Consider the following 18549-nt stretch of genomic DNA (forward strand, 5'->3'; position numbering starts at 1 on the left):
TCCCACCTCTCCCATAGCCTCCATGTGATCAGGGAGGGAGGGGGAGAGGAGCCCCAGCAGCCAATCCAAAGCATGCATTTACAAAATGCATTGCAAATGCATGCTTTGCAGGGCTGTTGTATAGCTGATGGCTGGGCTAATCCCCCAGCCATCAGCAACATTGTTGTTCTTTTGTTTACTTGGGTATTCAAGTAAATACTGTTCTCTGGCCAATCACAGAGCAGTGGTATTTTTTGAAACTGCTCTGTGTAGGGCCAGAGAACCTTTTTAAGGAGTCTGCCTGACTGGACTCTGTTGCTGCTGTGCTGGACTGCTTTGACTGAGAGAGAGAGATTGTGCTGTGCTGGCCCTTGGCTTCAGCTGCTGCTGCTCTGTCTCAGCCTTTCCTGGCCTGCCTGGAGAAGACATCTAAGGCAAGACTTGGGGTTCTTGTTTTAATTTTAGTTAGGATAAAAGTGAAAGGACTTTTAAAGACTCAGAGTCCCTTTACTTATCCAGATTTGGGTGGGTAGCATATTTGGGGTTAGGTTTAGGGGGTTCTGCTGGGGGTGGCTTGGGGTGGGGGAAGGAAGGGGGGGTTGCCTATTTCAATATAAAATAATTTTCAAAATATATAAACAGAGATTCATTTTTGCAATTTGACTCTGTGAGAGAAATTCTCTCCTTTCTCTATTTCATAAGCCCTTCCTATAACCACAATTTCCCAAAACAATATGGCGCTCCCATGGAACAAGTACATGAGACCCAGTAACAGTTTTATAAGCAAGAGATAAACTTTATTGTACGGCAGATCTTCTCACAGGACAGCACACTTATACTATTAACAGGAAAGCAAAAACAGCAAACAAATTCACATTATACTTCCAGTTAGCATCTCTAGTGCATCTTACACAGTTAAGTAAACTCTTATACAATCAAAGTCCAGTTAATACATTTGAAATACTTTCCAGTTTCAATAGTTAGCAATTTCAGTAGTTAGGCTTACTCTATATCTTATTTCGCGCAGCAAACAGAAACCTCTAAAACTTCTCATAGTCTAAATACCTCTTATAGTCTAAACTTGCTAAAAATCTAACTTTTTGGCAAGGTTCCAGGCAACCAACCTCCTGCCGTACCTCAGTCCCCCTCTTGGCACACAGGTGCCACCCCCACCAAACATCTCAGGCATAGATGCCTGGTGTCCCTGCCCTGTCGTGGAACTATCCTGGAGAGCTCTGGAGGTAGTTGCGGTAGGATGGACCTCCTGGCTGGGTGCTGTTGGCTGCTTGGGCACCGCAGCACCAGCCTGCTTCTCCCCCATAAGAAGCACCGCCTGGTGGTGCTTCCGCAGGTGCTTCCGCATCCCCCCGGAGTCAGGTGGACAGGGTCCCGCCCATGACTGATCCGGGCCCTGCACAGCTGGCACTGTGCATAGTGTGGATCCTCTGTAAGCCGGAAGTGCTTCCAGACTTCGGAGGTGTATGGATATCCAAGCTGACCAGCAGCTTCGATATCCAGAGCCACCTCCTGTGAGGTGCTCGGGGAACACATCGTGTCTTGGAAGGGCTGGCTGCTGGGGGAAGTGGGCGGAGATGGAGGCACCTCGTGTGTCTCCATCTCTTCCCCCTCCACACCATGCGGCCTCCCCTCCTGGCCATCCACTTAAGGACTGCTGGTGCCCGAAGGAACCAAAGAAGGGGGCTGGTCCTCCACGACCTCCTTCTCCTCCAGCTTCTGCACGACACTCTGCATCCTCCTTGGGGTGATCATTTTGGACAGAAAACTGTCCCCAAAGCTCAGCTCCAAGGAGGACTGCTCTTGCTGCCCCTCCTCCAGCTGCTGAGGCCGAGCGACATCATCTGGAGGAGAGACTGCCCGAACAGCAGACCTCTGCTTAGTGCCAGCACCTAATGGCACCTTTGCTGAGGGCACCCCAGCAGCAGCCTCGATGAAGGGCCCAAGACGGGCCTTCTTCATCACAATCCGGCTAGAGGCTGGAGTGATGGAAGGCAGCTGTGGAGTGGCCCTATGCATAGGTGGGGGAAAAACCTTGGTCCTCCCCCTCCCCTCCACCCCTCTAGTCTTCTCCTTGGCCTTGCTCCCAGGGCCCCTCTTCTGCTGCCTGTCACTCTTGTCACCCTTGGCCAGTCTCATACAACCTGAACTGAGAATGGGTTTTTTTTACAAACCTAACTCACTACACTGAACCCCGAACCAACAGATGGCCTGACTTCTTTTTAAAAACCCTCCCACCAAAACTCATTGTTGTTGTTTTTGGTCCCTAATGGCTGATTACAGGCTGGCACTTTGGGTTGACTCAGACGCCTCTGAGATCGACCCAAAAAAACCTTCCGGACAGCAACATCTGCTGGCCATCTGGATCCCATACTCACCCCGTCCTGGAAGACGATCCACCCGGCTCAAAAAGGGACCACTGCAAAAGTGGTCCCTTTTCACTAGGATGGCTCCTGGTCATCTGGAAGGCCAGAGTCTGCCTGAAGAGCGCTCGGGGAGCTGCGAGCTGGACACGTTAGCGTTCCAGATGCTCCCCGGGTGCCCAAGGCCTGCCCCTTTCCTTGAGCGCTATCCGGAAGCTCCGGGGCACTCATTTTCTGGCCCACTGTATTTCGGGTGGCTGCCAGCTGCCCCAAAGTAGCCAGCTGTTATCAGCCAACCTGTCTTTTTTTGGGTTGGGAGTAGTAGTAGTCTGGTAAAGTTTAGGAGATTAGGTGATCCTGCCTCTACCTGGCTACAGTTTTTAAAAGGCTACCTTGAGATGAAGGCAATCCTTGTTATATCCTCCAAGTTAAACTTCTCCTAACTAGATCCTGGGACAAACCTGATTTCCTTGCAAACTAGAAATCAGGTGTCCCCTATAACTTGAGAGAAGCTGTGGTTTACCCTGTGGAAATCTAAGGATGCACCAGTTTTCAGTGGCTGAAAGCAAGATGCACTGCAACCCTAGTCTCTCTAAAAGGGAGCCTGATGTGGCCTAGTCAGTCATGCTGCCTTTTTGAAGAAACCTGACCTGCAGTCTTTTCAAATTGCCCCTCTCTGGCCTACGTGAGTTTGATAAAAACTGAAGCCCTAAACTGGATTAATTTTTTTTAAATTGAAAAAACACAATCCCTAAAAACACCCTTATTAGTGGGGCAGCCTATTTACTGGCCCTAGCCAAACCGAAAACACCCTCAGATTCAAAAAATAACTGTATAAAAACATGAGAGTGACCCAACCCACACAGCCCACCCACGCATCTACTCCCTCACACCAAGTGGGGGAATTTAAAAAAGCCAAACCTTAACAGTGAAAGCCTGAACTTTTATCAAAGAAACGTAGGCCAAACCAACCCCCCCCCCCACAAGAACCAGAACAAGGGAAAAGGGACAACAGGAAAGAAAGCAACACCCACACTAACAAATCCAAACAAATGCAACTGAGAAATCCAACAGATCCAACAATAAAAAACTGAACTTTTAACAATAAAAATTAGGCCAATCTGACCCCCTCCCCCCCGAAGAAACAGAACCAGGAGGAAAAAGGATCAACACAGCAGCAACAAATCAGAGAATCCTTTTAAAACACTAAAAAACCCTTGACTTTTAACAATAAAAAATAGGCCAAACTGACCCCCCCCCCCAAAGAAACAGAACCAGGAAGAAAAAGGAACAGCGCAACAGCAAGCAACCCAACACCAACACAGCAGCAACAAATCAGATAATTTTTTAAAACACAAAAAAACTTGACTTTTAACCATAAAAATTAGGCCAAACTGACCCCCCCCCCCAAGAAACAGAACCAGAAGGAAAAAGGCACAACACAACAGCAAGCAACCCAACACCAACAAAGCAGCAACAAATCAGATAATCCTTTTTAAACATTAAAAACTTGACTTTTAACAATACAACAACTTAACCAACCTCTTCCCCAAAAAAGCCTTCACCCTAACCCCAAGAAATCCAAGCCACCCAAATCAGGAAAAGTAAAAGGAGACTGCATTTTTAAAAGTCCTCTTACTAAAGTAATTTGAAAGTGGTTCCAATATCAAATTAAAGCCTGATGGCCAGGCGCAGGTCTCCTGGTTTTCGTGTTTATGGCAGTGTGTAAAAATCCAGGGATCTGCCACTAATATGTCCCATCAGGGCTTTTTTTTGTAGCAGGAACTTTTTTGCATATTAGGCCACATACCCCGATGTAGCCAATCCTCCTGGAGGTTATAGTAGGCCCGTACTAAAAGCCCTGTAAGCTCTTGGGGGAGTGCCCTAATATGCAAAGGAGTTCCTGCTACAAAAAAGCCCTGTGTCCCATCATCAAGTTTTCTCTAACTACCACCTTTACCAAACTGAGAACCTGTTTAATAGGGTCATAAGCAATGGGTTTATAAAAAATGGGATCATGGAGCTGTTCCATAATTTCACATTGGTAATCAAGTTTATTTCAATTTATATCCCGCCCTTCCCACCGAAGTGGCTCAGGGCGGCTCACAGCACATAAAATCTAACATAAAATTATTGAATTTAAAACATCTTACACAGTTAAAACAGTAAAATAAAACATATAACAACAGTCTATTAAAACTACACTCAGTTTCCAATGCCAGTTAGTTATAGGCCAGCCGGAAGAGCCCGCAGGGCCCTCACCTCTTCCGGCAGCTGGTTCCATCAGAAAGGGGCCATTACAGAGAAAGCCCTGTCCCTGGTAGATTTCAGGCGGGCTTCCTTTGGCCCGGGGATAATGAGCAGATTTTGAGATTCCGATCTCAGTACTCTCTGGGGAACATGTGGGGAGAGACGGTCCCTAAGGTAGGCAGGTCCTAGGCCATATAGGGCTTTAAAGGTAATAACCAGTTATAATCATCATAACCTTGTTGATGATAGATCAGTGAACTGATGACTACCCATTCCAAAACTCCACATAAGTTGTGAAGAAGGTGCATATAGATGTTAAATAATATTGGGGAGAGAATTTTCCACTGAGGGACCTTGCATATTAAGGGACACCTAGTTGACACACTTTCCCCAGTGCCACCCTCTGTCCCTGACTAAGGAGGAACGAGAAAAGCCATTTCAAGGCTACCTCACAAATTCAGGTGGGTCAGTAGATTATAGTCAACTGCGTCAAATGCTGCTGTGAAATCGAGTAACAGCAGCAGCACTAACCTCCATCCAGCTGTCTGCATAGATAGTTTGCCAGGGCAACCAACACTGTCTCTGTCCTGTGGCTAGGGGGAAAGCTGAACTGGAATGAATCCAATTCCGATGTGTCATCCAGGAAACTCTAGAGCAGCTCTTTCAATGACTTTATCCAGAAATGATAAATTTAAGATTAGGCAGTAATTGGAAGGATTGGTAGGATCCAAAAACAGTTTTTTCAAGAGCAGTACTACCACAGCCTCTTTCAGACCCTCTGGAAAGAATGCTGTATCCAGGGTCAGATTAATGTCTATCCATGGGCCCTGTATCCTTTCATCATTGGCTTTTCCCAGCCATGGGGGATACAGATCTAAGAGGTATGTGGTTGGCCTAACAGAACCTAGAATTCTGTCAACATCAGCAAGGGAGAGATAGCTGAAGTTGTCCAAAACCAAGTCCAAAGCAGCCAAGGGGTCTCCAGTTCACATACTGTATCAACACTGGCAGGTAGGTTGTGACAGAGCCCCAATGTTTTAGCCTTTCCTTGGAGCAATGGTGCTCCAGTTTTGTGAATGTTTTCGTTGCTCTTTTCTCAGTGCTGTGGGGTTCTGATTCATAACACTCTCTCTTCAGAGGGGCAGCCATATTAGTCTGTTGCATCAAAATTAAATAGGAGCCCAGTAGCACATAATATAATAATAATAATAAATTTTATTTATATCCCGCCCTCCCCGCCTAGGCAGGCTCAGGGCGGCTAACAACAGTTCAATAAAATTATACAATATAGAATATACAATATAAGGTGATTTAAAACAACATTGAAATTATACATTAATTTAAAACAACAATCTAAAACCAGTTCGAATGTCTGGGTCATTCCATAATTTAAACAGCGGTGATCTTCCTGATGTTTCATGTCCACATGAAAACAACATTTATTCAAGCATCAGCTATTGTGTATCGGACTAAAGAAGTGAGGTCTGACTCACTATGGCTGATGCTGGAATGAATTTTGTTAGTTTCTCTCTCAGTTCCTATGAACATGTAATCTTTAAAGTTATAGAGTGACTCAAGTATTTCTGGTTTATGGTGAACAGAAGACCATAATCTGAAGGAGTTGCTCTTCCTTGTATTCAGATAACTCTAAAATGGTTGTTTCCAGGAAAATCAAGATCATGTCAAGGGTGGTGAAGAGGATGATGGATTCTTTTCTTCATGGGTGAATATGCAGTTAGCCTGCACTCTGGGCTGATTGCCCAGACTAGTTTTCTAATCCATCCATGCACATTCATATAATGGGAAAGATTAATTGTGTGTGGTAAGATAACAGCTCAGGTTGGTGAAGATTAGATTAGTGAAAGAACACACTGATGTGGTAGGGAATGTGTCCATTTGTATTCCCCATTTGTTTAATGAGGCATCCCTGTTAACTTGCTATAAAATAATGTCCTTCTTCTCCTAGACGGTTGCCTTATTCCCATCTCTCTGTTGACTGGAAGTTTCAATATGGAGTTTACTCCTTTTACTTCAGTCTCTCTGCTGTTCTTTTGCAGTCTATGGGATGTGGAATCTCCACTGAAGCTCTCCATCCTTAAAGTACCAAATGGGGGAAACTGGGGAGCATGGGACCAATATGAATTCTGTCCTGAAGGCTATGCCTCCAGCTTTTTGCTGAAGGTAAGCTCCCTGTTTATTTATCAGACTCTTCTCTATGTTCCCTAGCCTCACAGGGGGATACTGTATTGGGGGATGTTTTTATTTCCCACTGTCTGAAAAGAGGACGGTTCCATTTAAAAACAGATATCCCACTTCTCTTCTGATCAGCAGGACTCAAGATTAGCTATGAAAATGCTATAGATGCTATAAAAATGACGAGAAGAGAGTAACCAGTTTACCCCATCATAACATGATGTGAAAGTGGGTAGTTGTGGCATCAGGTGGCAGCTGAAGGCAGAGAAACTGTCTTTACTGATGAAGTGACTTCCGAAAGCTTATACTTTGGAAATCTTTGTTGGTCTGATAAGGTACAACTGGACTTAGATTTCATCTTTACCACAAGGATTCTGTAGCTTGTTTTGGACATGAGAGGTCTTCTTGAAATATGTAGAGTTATGGCACTGTAACAACTCAGTTCTGTCCATGTAATGTCTTCTTTCTAATCCTCTTATTAAAAGAGGAGATGAGGGAATGCTGAAGGGTAAGTATTGCCATTGAATAAGGGGTGAACACAGGTGTATGCACATTACACACAAATCTCCACTTCCCCTGGGTTTTATTTATTTATTTGGTTCAATTTCTATCCCTCCATTCCGATGAACAGTCTCAGGGCAGGTCACAACATTGGTTATAAGACAATAAAATCAGATTTTAAAAAGTGTAGAATCTTTAACTACTAAAACAATGGCATAAACGACTTCAGTTTATTTCCTTGGTATTATTCAGTTGAAAAATGGAGAGGGCTGAATCCCATAAGGGATTCCAGATGGTAGATCTTCTCGGTGGCAGCACCAGAACTTTGGAACACCCTCCCAGAAGCTATAAGGGCCCTGCGGGATTTGTCGGCGTTCCGCAGGGCCTGTAAGACCGAACTGTTTAGACAGGCTTTTCTGGTTGACTGAAAATGGGCTGCCACCGGACATCCTACAGAAGCTGGCGATCATAGTCAGAACCCAATACCGCCAGACTGGATTGAGACAGCGCAAATAGTTTTAAATTGATAAGTGAATTATGGTTTTATATGTTTTATGGAATTGATTGTTTTTATGATATTGTAAGCCGCCCTGAGTCCGCTTGCGGAGAGGGCGGGATATAAATGTAAAGTAATAAATAAATAAATAAATAAATAAATAAATAAATAAATAAATAAATAGATGCCCTACTCTCGGCTAAACAAAGGCAGGGGTTAGGGGTCCCAACCCTCCCGCTCTGGCGGGGGACCCCAGTTTTTCCAGCCTCTTCCCCCGCCCCCCCCCAAATGGAAGCGGGGGAAGGGTGGGAAACGGCGCCAAGGAGCGGGCGACGCCGCTGCGCTGCTGCCGCCTCTTCTCCGTAGCTGCTCCTCCGAGATGGGCTCAGCCTGAGGAGCAGCTATGGAGAAGCGTGGCGAGCCCCGAATCTGGGTCCTTCTAGGACCCTGAGGAGCAAGGGGGACGTGCTTCGCTTCTCCGCCGGAGAAGGAGGCGGCGGCGCTGAACTGAGCTGTGGCGGGAGGAGGAGGAGGCAGAAGGAAGGGGAGGGGCGGTGTTGAGAAAGGCAAAAGGAGGGGGAAGAAAAAGGAGGAGGCTGCTGTTGTCGTGGTGTGCGTGCGCAGCAGTAGTGGAATCGCCGCCACCTTCGCTAAACCGAGGCTTGAGCCCGCGGGGAGGCCCCGCCCGGAAGAAGAAGGAGAGACGTCGCGCCACCGCCACCCACCACCCCCAGAGCCAAGCTGCCCAGTCACCAGCCCTCAGAGCCAGGGTAAACCCGAGAGAGCAGCAGCGACCCCTCCTCTCCGCCCTGGTACGCCTCAACTCCTCCCCTCTTCACCTGCCCTCCTCAGGGGGTTGCTTGGCAACGCCCCTTGCGAGGGAGGGAATCGAATATGTTGGGGGCCGCTGTTTGAGGCGAGGAGATTGGGAAAGATTGGCCTGGCTGCCTCCTCGCCTTCCCTGCTGGCCGGTAGGGTTGCCAATCCCCAGGTGGGGGCAGGGGATCCCCTGGTTTGGAGGCCCTCCCCCCCTTCAGGGTCGTCACAGCCTTGATCTTGGCTCCACCCCTAATGTCTCCTGGCTCCACCCCCAAAGTCCCCAGATATTTCTTGAATTGGACTTGGCAACCCTAGCAGGGGTTGTTGTCCAGAGTCCTAAAAAACTGATTTACTCTGTTTTAATGTTTTAATCTGTTTAAATATTTAATTGTTTTATATTTGAAATTGTTTAAATTTTATGTTGATTAACTGTTGGAAGCCGCCCTGAGCCATTTGTGGGAGGGCGGGATATAAATCCCAAATAAATAAATAAATAAATAAAAAACATTCTTATAGTTGGTGATAACAGGAGGGGCCAGATGGTGTTTGACATTTGCTGCCTCATCCAAAAGCCTGGTGGAATAGCTGCATCTTGCAGGCCCTGATCCCTAGTGGGAGCTCATTCCACCAGGTTGGGGCCAGGACTAAATGGCTGTGGTTGAGGCTAGATGGATATCTTTTTGAGATGGGGATCACCAGTAAATGGTGGTCTGACGAGCACAAGGCTTGATGGGGCACATATGGAGAGAGGCAGTCCTGTAAGTATGTTGTTCCCTGGCCACTCAAGACCTTAAAGATTAATATCAGCAGGGACTTCCTGATTTTGTTGCAGCAAAGTCGGACTTGCCTCGGAGTTCTCCTACAGACAAGCCGAACCATGTGGTTTTGTGGGATTCTGGGATTTCGAGTCACAATGAGACCCCAGGAGAGGGGTCTCTAAGGCAGGGGGTATGACAGGGGACTTCTCTGCAGGCGGTGGACAGCAGTTATGTCCTCTTAAAGTCTGCCCCAAAGCACAAGCCGTTGCAGGCACCCTGTTTGGCAGCAAGCATGAACACCAGACTTAATTAAAAGCACAGGAAATCAGTAGTATTTCCACTGCCAAACCTGTGATCTTCTTCATTTGCATGTAAGTGTAACACTTTTATGGCCCACACCAACAAGAATCTCTCTTAAGAAATCAACTGGATTTAGTAACACTCAGAAAGAGAAAAGGAAGGTGGAAGATTGGGTGATTGGCTCCCCCCCCCTCAGCCCGCTTTTGAAGAAGCAGCTTTCCAAAGCTCTTTATGAGGTTAAGACTGCTATTCAGCAGAAGTGAATTTATTGTGTAAAGTGTTTTTAACTGTGGCAGGAGATTTACATTTCCAGACAGTCTTAAATTACAGACATTGGGACTGAGGACTTGTGAGAAAATCCTGACTCTCTAGTCAAAACATTCAACTTGCAGATCCCACTTCCTGTTCTTCTGACCTAGCGGGAACAATATGCTCTAAGGAAGTACTAAGAGCATTCCAAACAAATATGCAAAACATGTTTATGGATGGTCTTGGACAAATACAAAGTAGCATAAGGCAAATTTCAAATCAAATTAAAGAGATGGGCAACATAAGAATGAGTGTCTTACAAAAACAGACTGTTGGAGATGAACCAGCCACATTTTTAAAAGGAAAAGATATAAAACCAGTAGATAAAGAAATGGAGAGAGTGATATACGTATGTAATCCGCAGAACATCTTTTGGAGGACATGATATTATCTAAATTGGAAGTTTCGGAATGACCAATGGGACTTAAGCCAGAGGAGACACAGAAAAAAATGGATATTACATACAAGTAGGGTTGCCAAGAGTTTTCCCTCCCAAATGTCTAGAATGTCCAGGAAAACCATAGAGTTTCCCAGAAACGTCTAGAGAGGCCATTGTGCAACGTCACTGGTGTGATGACATCACTTCCAGGTGATGTCATTGCAGCAATGACGTTGAGGGAGGTTCTGCCCACTGGCCCAATATGGGCCAGCAGGTTGGGAATCTCCCGGGCGGGGGAACCCCCACCTGGACCAGGGGCTTAGCAGCGCTACCTACAGAATCTACATGGGTTATGCTGGAAAAAAAACCTCTTTTAGAAAGGAGGCTCATGCCAACTTGTTAAAGAGGCCTGGAAGCAACTTAGTCTTAAGCCTACAGTGAAGCTGGAGGAAATTTAGGAAGAAGAACAAGAAGAAGAAAAGGAGGAGGAGTTAAAGATGTAAATCTAATAGGATCGCATGGCTTAATTGAATTAAAACATATGCGATGTGAAGTGATGTGCGTAAAAAAGCACTGAGGAAAATTAGATAAACATGGAAGAGCAAAAGCTGGTGGCTAATTTTCGTTACTGTGAAACTTTATGATTTTTTGCTATATTGGAAAACTAAATTAATGTGAGAATTATAAATAATACTGGGGTTAAAGAAATTTAAACAAATTTAAAAGAGATAGGTGATGAGATGACTATTAATATTCACTAGTATGGCTAAACTGGGATGATACTGAAATCTGAATATGATTATATTGGAGAAGTTAGACATAGCTATGAAAGGAATTCATTGTGATGACGAGTGTTATTGGCAGATGGAAAGCCACAGTTAAATCATAATATGTTAAGAACTAGAAGACTTGCAAGCAATATTAGAGTTGAATGCCAATTATACTTTATCTAATAATAGTATAGATCATAAATTGTAATAGGGATAAGCAATTTTGTTAGTGGAAATATTTACACATTGTATGTATACTTCCACCCCCTCTCTCCCTCTCTCTCTCCCTCCCTCCCTCTTCACCACCCCCTCGCATAGATGCTGGAGTTTGCCCTTTGGCTCTGACAAAACTCCTCAGCAGAGTCTTTAACTCTGCCTTGTGAGACTCTGTGCCATAGCCTTGAGAGTTTCTCTAGAAAGAGCCTTTGCTAGCCCCTTCTCATGAATAAACTCCTGAATAAACTCTCATGAATTTATGTACAACTCCTGTACACCTCCATATTCATCTTGCTCACCACAAGACTAAGCTCAGAGAAGTGAAACCATAGCCTTTATAATTACTTCCATATGGACATTCTGGAACTGAGGGGAAGATAAAAAGACCGGCTTAATGAGGTTCAGTTTTACCCCAGAACTGTTCTAACCCATCACAAAACAAGACTACTTCACAAATCAGGATCAGGCAATGATCAGCTTTCCCCACCCCAACCTCTCTTGCTCTCTTCCTTTCTTCTTCCAGCTCTGCCTTACTTTGAAATCCATTCTCCAACAAGCTTGTACACCCGCCTCCCCACCCCCACTTTGTATGCCAACTAGCCTCATTCATGTCTAGCTATCTTTCTGTTTCCTCTCACCTCCATCTTCTCACTGATGCCCCCCCCTCTCTGTTGGTAAGGCCCTGCCAAGGACCCTCTCCTGGGAGTTTTGGCCAATTCAGCAGTGGCTGCCTGAGGAGCAAGAGAGGTGAATGGCTCCTGCAGCACTGGGGAAGTCCCTGATTTTTCCACAGGTGTCTTGGCCAAGGATGGGCCAGGCACTGGCCCCAGACATGGGCACACTTGTGGAGATGTCTACTTGTGCACATCCTTCATTCCTGGGTGGCAGTTGCTTTTCATCGTGGATGGTCTCACAATTCATCTCTCTGCTTGAGCGTCTGCATTTTTCTTACCAAATAACATAGGTGTGTTCTTTGAGAGGCAGTGAAGTTCTTTCATCCTTCACATAATGTATTAGCAGAAGTTCAAGCCCAACTTTTACTAACTGTTCTGCCTCTGAACAAGAGAACAAAGAAAAAAAATTGTGGGCATCATTCTTAGGGTTGCCAAGTCCAATTCAAGAAATATCTGGGGACTTTGGGGGAGGAGCCAGGAGACTTTGGGGGTGGAGCCAGGAGACATTGGGGCGGAGCCAAGAACAAGGGTGTGACAAGCATAATTGAACTCCAAGAGAGTTCTGGCCATCACATTTAAAGGGACAGCACACTTTTTAAAATGTCTTCCTTCTATAGGAAATAACAAAGAATAGGGGCACCTTCTTTTGGGGCTCATAGAATTGGACCCCCTGGTCCAATCGTTTTGAAACTTGGAGGGTACTTTGGGGAGAGGCACTAGATACTATATTGAAAATTTGGTGCCTCTACCTCAAAAAACAGCTCCCCCAGAGCCCCCAAAACCTCCAGATTAATTCCCCATTATACCCTATGAGAATTGATCTCCACATAGGGAATAATGAAGACGTTTCCCTCTCCTCCTCCCTCCCCCCCCCCTTTCTGGCAACTGAAGCGAGGGACTGGCCTTTCTACTCACGAGTTGCTGCCAGCTTCTTTACAGCAGCAGTCACACCATCCCAAAGTGGAGCCTTGCAATCAAGCCTCCGGAGGTGCAAAGGCACATGGTCCTTTGCAGGCGGGGCTTCTCTCCTCCCCCCCCCCCCAGCCAGCTGACTGGGCGCGGGAAGCAGCTTGCGAAAAGGAAGAACGGCTGCTGCAACGGGGCTGGGTGGGAAGGGAAGGGAGGAGGAGAAGCATCGGGCATTGGAGTCCGTCAAGACCCGCCTGCGTTCGGCAGCCACCTCCACCCGCTCGCTGGCGAGCCAGCCTCCCTTCTCAAGATTCCCTTGCCAGGCTCAGCACCTCCTCCCCGGACGACGCAAATGCTCCTTGGCGCCATTCCCCCCTCCTCCCCCCGCTTCCAGAGTTATGGAAAGCGGGAAAAGAGGCTGAAAATCCAGTATTCTCCCGCCAGGGCGGGAGGCTTGGGAAGGCTAATCATTCTTGATCTCCTGTTTATATTAGACTTATTAGAAATGATACAATTGTTTCATAAAGCACTGCAAGCTTGTGTGGGCATCTCCCTTGAGGGGAGGGGATGAAAACTTGAAAGGTTGAGGGGATGGCAATTGAAGGGGGGGATCATTCTTTCACTCTGACGCCCACCACCATATCGCTGTTGACTAGGAAGGCCAGCCTTTAGGTGGAACCTGGGGATTTCCCAGAATTATAGCTTATCTCCAGACTACAGAAAAAATGTCTTGAGAAAATGGCTGCTTTGGAGGGTGGATTGTATGGCATCATGCCCTACTGAGGTCCCTGCCTCCATCCCCAAGTCTCCAGGAATTTCCAATCTGAGTCTGGCAACCCTACCTCCCCATCCCCCACCACTGGCCAGGGGGGATCTTATCAACCTTGCTATTGACAGAATAGGGAGAGGTGGAGAAAGTTAACTGCAGATTGAGTAAAAACCTCCTACAAATCTTTTTCTTGTTCTGAAAGGGATGGTGATTGGACCAAGGAACTGTCATGCAAAACTACATTTCTGAGTTCATTCTCTCTCCAAGCGTCACCGTACGAAAGTCCTCTAGATTATACAGCAGCTAACAACATAAGAACATAAGAACATAAGGGAAGCCATGTTGGATCAGGCCAACGGCCCACCAAGTCCAACACTCTGTGTCACACAGTGGCAAAAAATTTTATATACACACATACACTGTGGCTAATAGCCATTGATGGACCTGTGCTCCATATTTTTATCTAAACCCTTCTTGAAGGTGGCTATACTTGTGGCCGCCACCACCTCCTGTGGCAGTGAATTCCACATGTTAATCGCCCTTTGGGTGAAGAAGTACTTCCTTTTATCCGTTTTAACCTGTCTGCTCAGCAATTTCATCGAATGCCCACGAGTTCTTGTATTGTGAGAAAGGGAGAAAAGTACTTCTTTCTCTACTTTCTCCATACCATGCATTATCTTGTAAACCTCTATCATGTCACCCCGCAGTCGACGTTTCTCCAAGCTAAAGAGTCCCAAGCGTTTCAACCTTTCTTCATAGGGAAAGTGCTCCAGCCCTTTAATCATTCTAGTTGCCCTTCTCTGGACTTTCTCCAATGCTATAATATCCTTTTTGAGGTGCGGCGACCAGAACTGCACACAGTACTCCAAATGAGACCGCACCATCGATTTATACAGGGGCATTATGATACTGGCTGATTTGTTTTCAATTCCCTTCCTAATAATTCCCAGCATGGCGTTGGCCTTTTTTATTGCAAACGCACACTGTCTTGACATTTTCAGTGAGTTATCTACCATGACCCCAAGATCTCTCTCTTGGTCTGTCTCTGCCAGTTCACACCCCATCAACTTGTATTTGTAGCTGGGATTCTTGGCCCCAATGTGCATTACTTTGCACTTGGCCACATTGAACCGCATCTGCCACGTTGACGCCCACTCACCCAGCCTCAACAGATCCCTTTGGAGTTCCTCACAATCCTCTCTGGTTCTCACCACCCTGAACAATTTAGTGTCATCCGCAAACTTGGCCACTTCACTGCTCACTCCCAACTCTAAATCATTTATGAACAAGTTAAAGAGCATGGGACCCAGTACCGAGCCCTGCGGCACCCCACTGCTTACCGTCCTCCATTGCGAAGACTGCCCATTTATACTCACTCTCTGCTTCCTATTATTCAGCCAGTTTTTGATCCACAAGAGGACCTGTCCTTTTACTCCATGACTCTCAAGCTTTCTAAGGAGCCTTTGATGAGGAACTTTATCAAAAGCTTTCTGGAAGTCAAGGTAAACAACATCTATCGAGTCTCCTTTGTCCACATGTTTGTTCACCCCCTCAAAGAAATGTAACAGGTTAGTGAGGCAAGATCTTCCCTTGCAGAACCCATGCTGAGTCTTCCTCAATAACCTGTGTTCATCAATGTGCCTACTCATCCTGTCCTTGATAATAATTTCTACCAACTTTCCCGGTATTGAAGTCAGACTGACTGGCCTGTAATTTCCCGGGTCTCCTCTGGAACCTTTTTTAAAGATTGGGGTGACATTTGCTACTTTCCAGTCCTCAGGAACGGAGGCAGATTTCAATGAAAGATTACAGATTTTTGTTAGAAGATCCACAAGTTCATCTTTGAGTTCTTTCAGAACTCTCGGATGTATGCCATCCGGACCCGGTGACTTATTAGTTTTTAATTTGTCTATCAGTTGTAGGACCTCCTCTTTTGTCACCTCAGTCTGACTCATGTCTTTCAATACCCCTTCCAAAATTAGTGGTTCTGGGGCGGGCAAAAAGTTCTCATCTTCCACAGTGAAGATGGAGGCAAAAAATTCATTTAACTTCTCAGCCATTTCCCTATCCTCCTTCAGTAATCCTTTTACCCCATGGTCATCCAAGGGCCCCACTGCCTCCCTGGCTGGTTTCCTACTTCTAATATATTTGAAGAAAGTTTTATTGTTGGTCTTTATGTTTTTTGCAATATGCTCCTCATAGTCCCTTTTTGCCTGCCTGATCACAGTCTTGCATTTGATTTGCCACAGCCTGTGTTCCCTTTTACTAATCTCACTTGGACTGGTTTTCCACCGCTTAAAGGAGTCCTTCTTACCTTTTACAGCTTCCATTACTTTGTTTGTTAACCACGCAGGCCTTTTCTTATGCCTGTTTGTGCCTTTCCTAACTTGTGGTATGTATTTTATCTGAGCTTCTAGGATTATGGTTTTAAATAGCATCCAAGCTTCCCCAAGGGTTTTGACCGTATGTACGTTTCCTTTCAGTTTCCTCCTCACATGCCTCCTCATCTCAGTGTATTTACCCCTTTTAAAGTTAAACGTGGTTGTGGCGGTCTTTTTGGACAACTCCCTATTTATACAAACGGTGAAATCAATAACATTATGGTCACTGCTCCCAAGTGGCGTAATCACTTTTACATCTCTCACCAAGTCTTGGGCATTACTTAGGACCAAATCCAGGATCGCCCCACCCCTGGTAGGTTCTGAGACCATCTGCTCCATAGCACAGTCATTGAGAGCATCAAGAAACTCAATCTCTTTCTCTCGACCAGAACACATATTGACCCAATCAATCTGCGAGTAGTTAAAATCACCTATTACGACACAGTTTTTATGTTTAGCTGCTATCTTTAAGCCTTCCATCATATTATAATCGTTCTCTCTCTTTTGATTTGGTGGGCGATAACAAACTCCCATAGTTAAATTTCCTTTTGGGCCCTCTATTTCAACCCAAAGCATTTCTAAAAGTGAATCTAATTCTCTGATCTCAGTCTTACTGGACCGTATATCCTCTCTGACATACAGAGCCACCCCACCTCCAACCCTTCCCTCCCTATCCTTCCGATATAGCTTATATGCAGGAATCACCGTGTCCCACTGATTCTCCTCATTCCACCAAGTTTCTGAAATTCCCACAATGTCTATGTTTTCTCCCAACACTAAACATTCCAATTCACCAATTTTACTTCGAACACTTCTAGCATTTGCATACAAACATCTATAATTTCCCAGGCGAGCTAGGCTCGCCACCTTCCTCCTGCCGCCTCGAGACTCTGGCAGACAGTCCATATTGTGCACAGATGCACAATATGCACAGATGCACAAATTTAAGTGCACAAATTGTGCACAAATTTAAGTGCACAGATGGAACCATCCTGATAGGACGTGGAATCAATAAGGGCAAATATGATAAATGGAGTGAGTTCTGCAAAGATGGTGGCATTTGTGGAATCCAGACAAGGGTGGACCTTTTAGGCGCAAGAGACAGATATTTTCCGAAAGACTTGAGTGGTCTGAATGACGTAACGTTTTTATGTTGTGCTTAAATAATGCAGGCTGCTCAATTTATAAGAACATAAGAGAAGCCATGTTGGATCAGGCCAATGGCTCACCCAGTCCAACACTTTTAATGTATTAACTTTCTGCCAAATATTTATAGTTAAAACAATATGATTTGTGTAATGATAATTTCAACAGAATGTATGGATTGTTTATCGATCAAGGACCGAGGGACGAGTGGGCTCTTCACTCACATTTCCCTTTAAAATGTTGTCAGCAGCCATGGTTTGCACCTGTAGCCAATGTAATGTGGAGTTTGGTTCTTAGCCACACCCCCTCCCCCAATAGCTTAGAAATGCAATTTTTCCTCTTTGGATAATTAATATGTAACTGACTTCAGTAACATTTAAATGAACTAGTCTAATAAAAAATGCAGCATGGGTGTTAACCTCTCTTTTTCATAGGATGACATACTATCCAGGAGTTCCCAATTTTATGAGCCCAGCAGATGTTTCTGAAACTTTGAGAATGGCTTTTTTTTTTTTGGTAGCAGCCACACCTCCTGATGTAGATGATCCTCCAAGACCTTACAGGGCTCTTAGTATAGGTTCTTCTTCTGTAAGCTCCAGGAGGATTGACTACATCAGGGGTGTGTGGCCTAATATGCAAAGGAGTTCCTGCTACAAAAAACGCCCTTGCTACTGGGTATCAGAACAGACATGACTGCATTGACACTTTTTTCATTTGAATCTGCCTAGGAAAGGGAGGTTAGAAGAATACTGCCGAAACCTTTGTTTTTGTATGGAATAATTCTGGGAATGAAGGTTCCATATTGACACTAACTCTTAACACACATGAAGCTGCCTTACATTTCATCAAGCTCTTGGTCCACCAAGGTCAGCATTGTCTGCTCAGACTGGCAGTGGTTCTTCATGTTCTTAGGTGGAGGTCTTCCACATCACCTCCTACCTGGGTCTTTCAACTGGAGACACTGTGAGTTGAACTTGGGAACCTTCTGTGTACAAGCAGAGGCTCTACCACTGAGCCACAGCCCCTCCCCACAGATCACCAATCCCAGCCAAAGGCTGTGATCCACTACACACTTCTGATGGCCTGAGGCCAAATTGGACTCCTGGTTTCTGAGCAAACATGCCACAGACTTTGGGCTGCCTGCTCGTGGGCCTGCTGACTCGTGAATAAGAGCCAGCCAAGCTGGGCGAGGCTGTGGTACAGCTCCCCTTGGATCTTGTGCACAGAGTGAGAACTTTAGCACAGGAGTGCATCTTGCTCCCCCCCCCCCCCACCATAAGCCACACTTACTTAGGAGTAAGCTCCTACTTGAGATCAGATTC

The sequence above is a fragment of the Heteronotia binoei genome, chromosome 3 (assembly GCF_032191835.1).
Source record: "Heteronotia binoei isolate CCM8104 ecotype False Entrance Well chromosome 3, APGP_CSIRO_Hbin_v1, whole genome shotgun sequence".
NCBI lineage: Eukaryota > Metazoa > Chordata > Lepidosauria > Squamata > Gekkonidae > Heteronotia > Heteronotia binoei.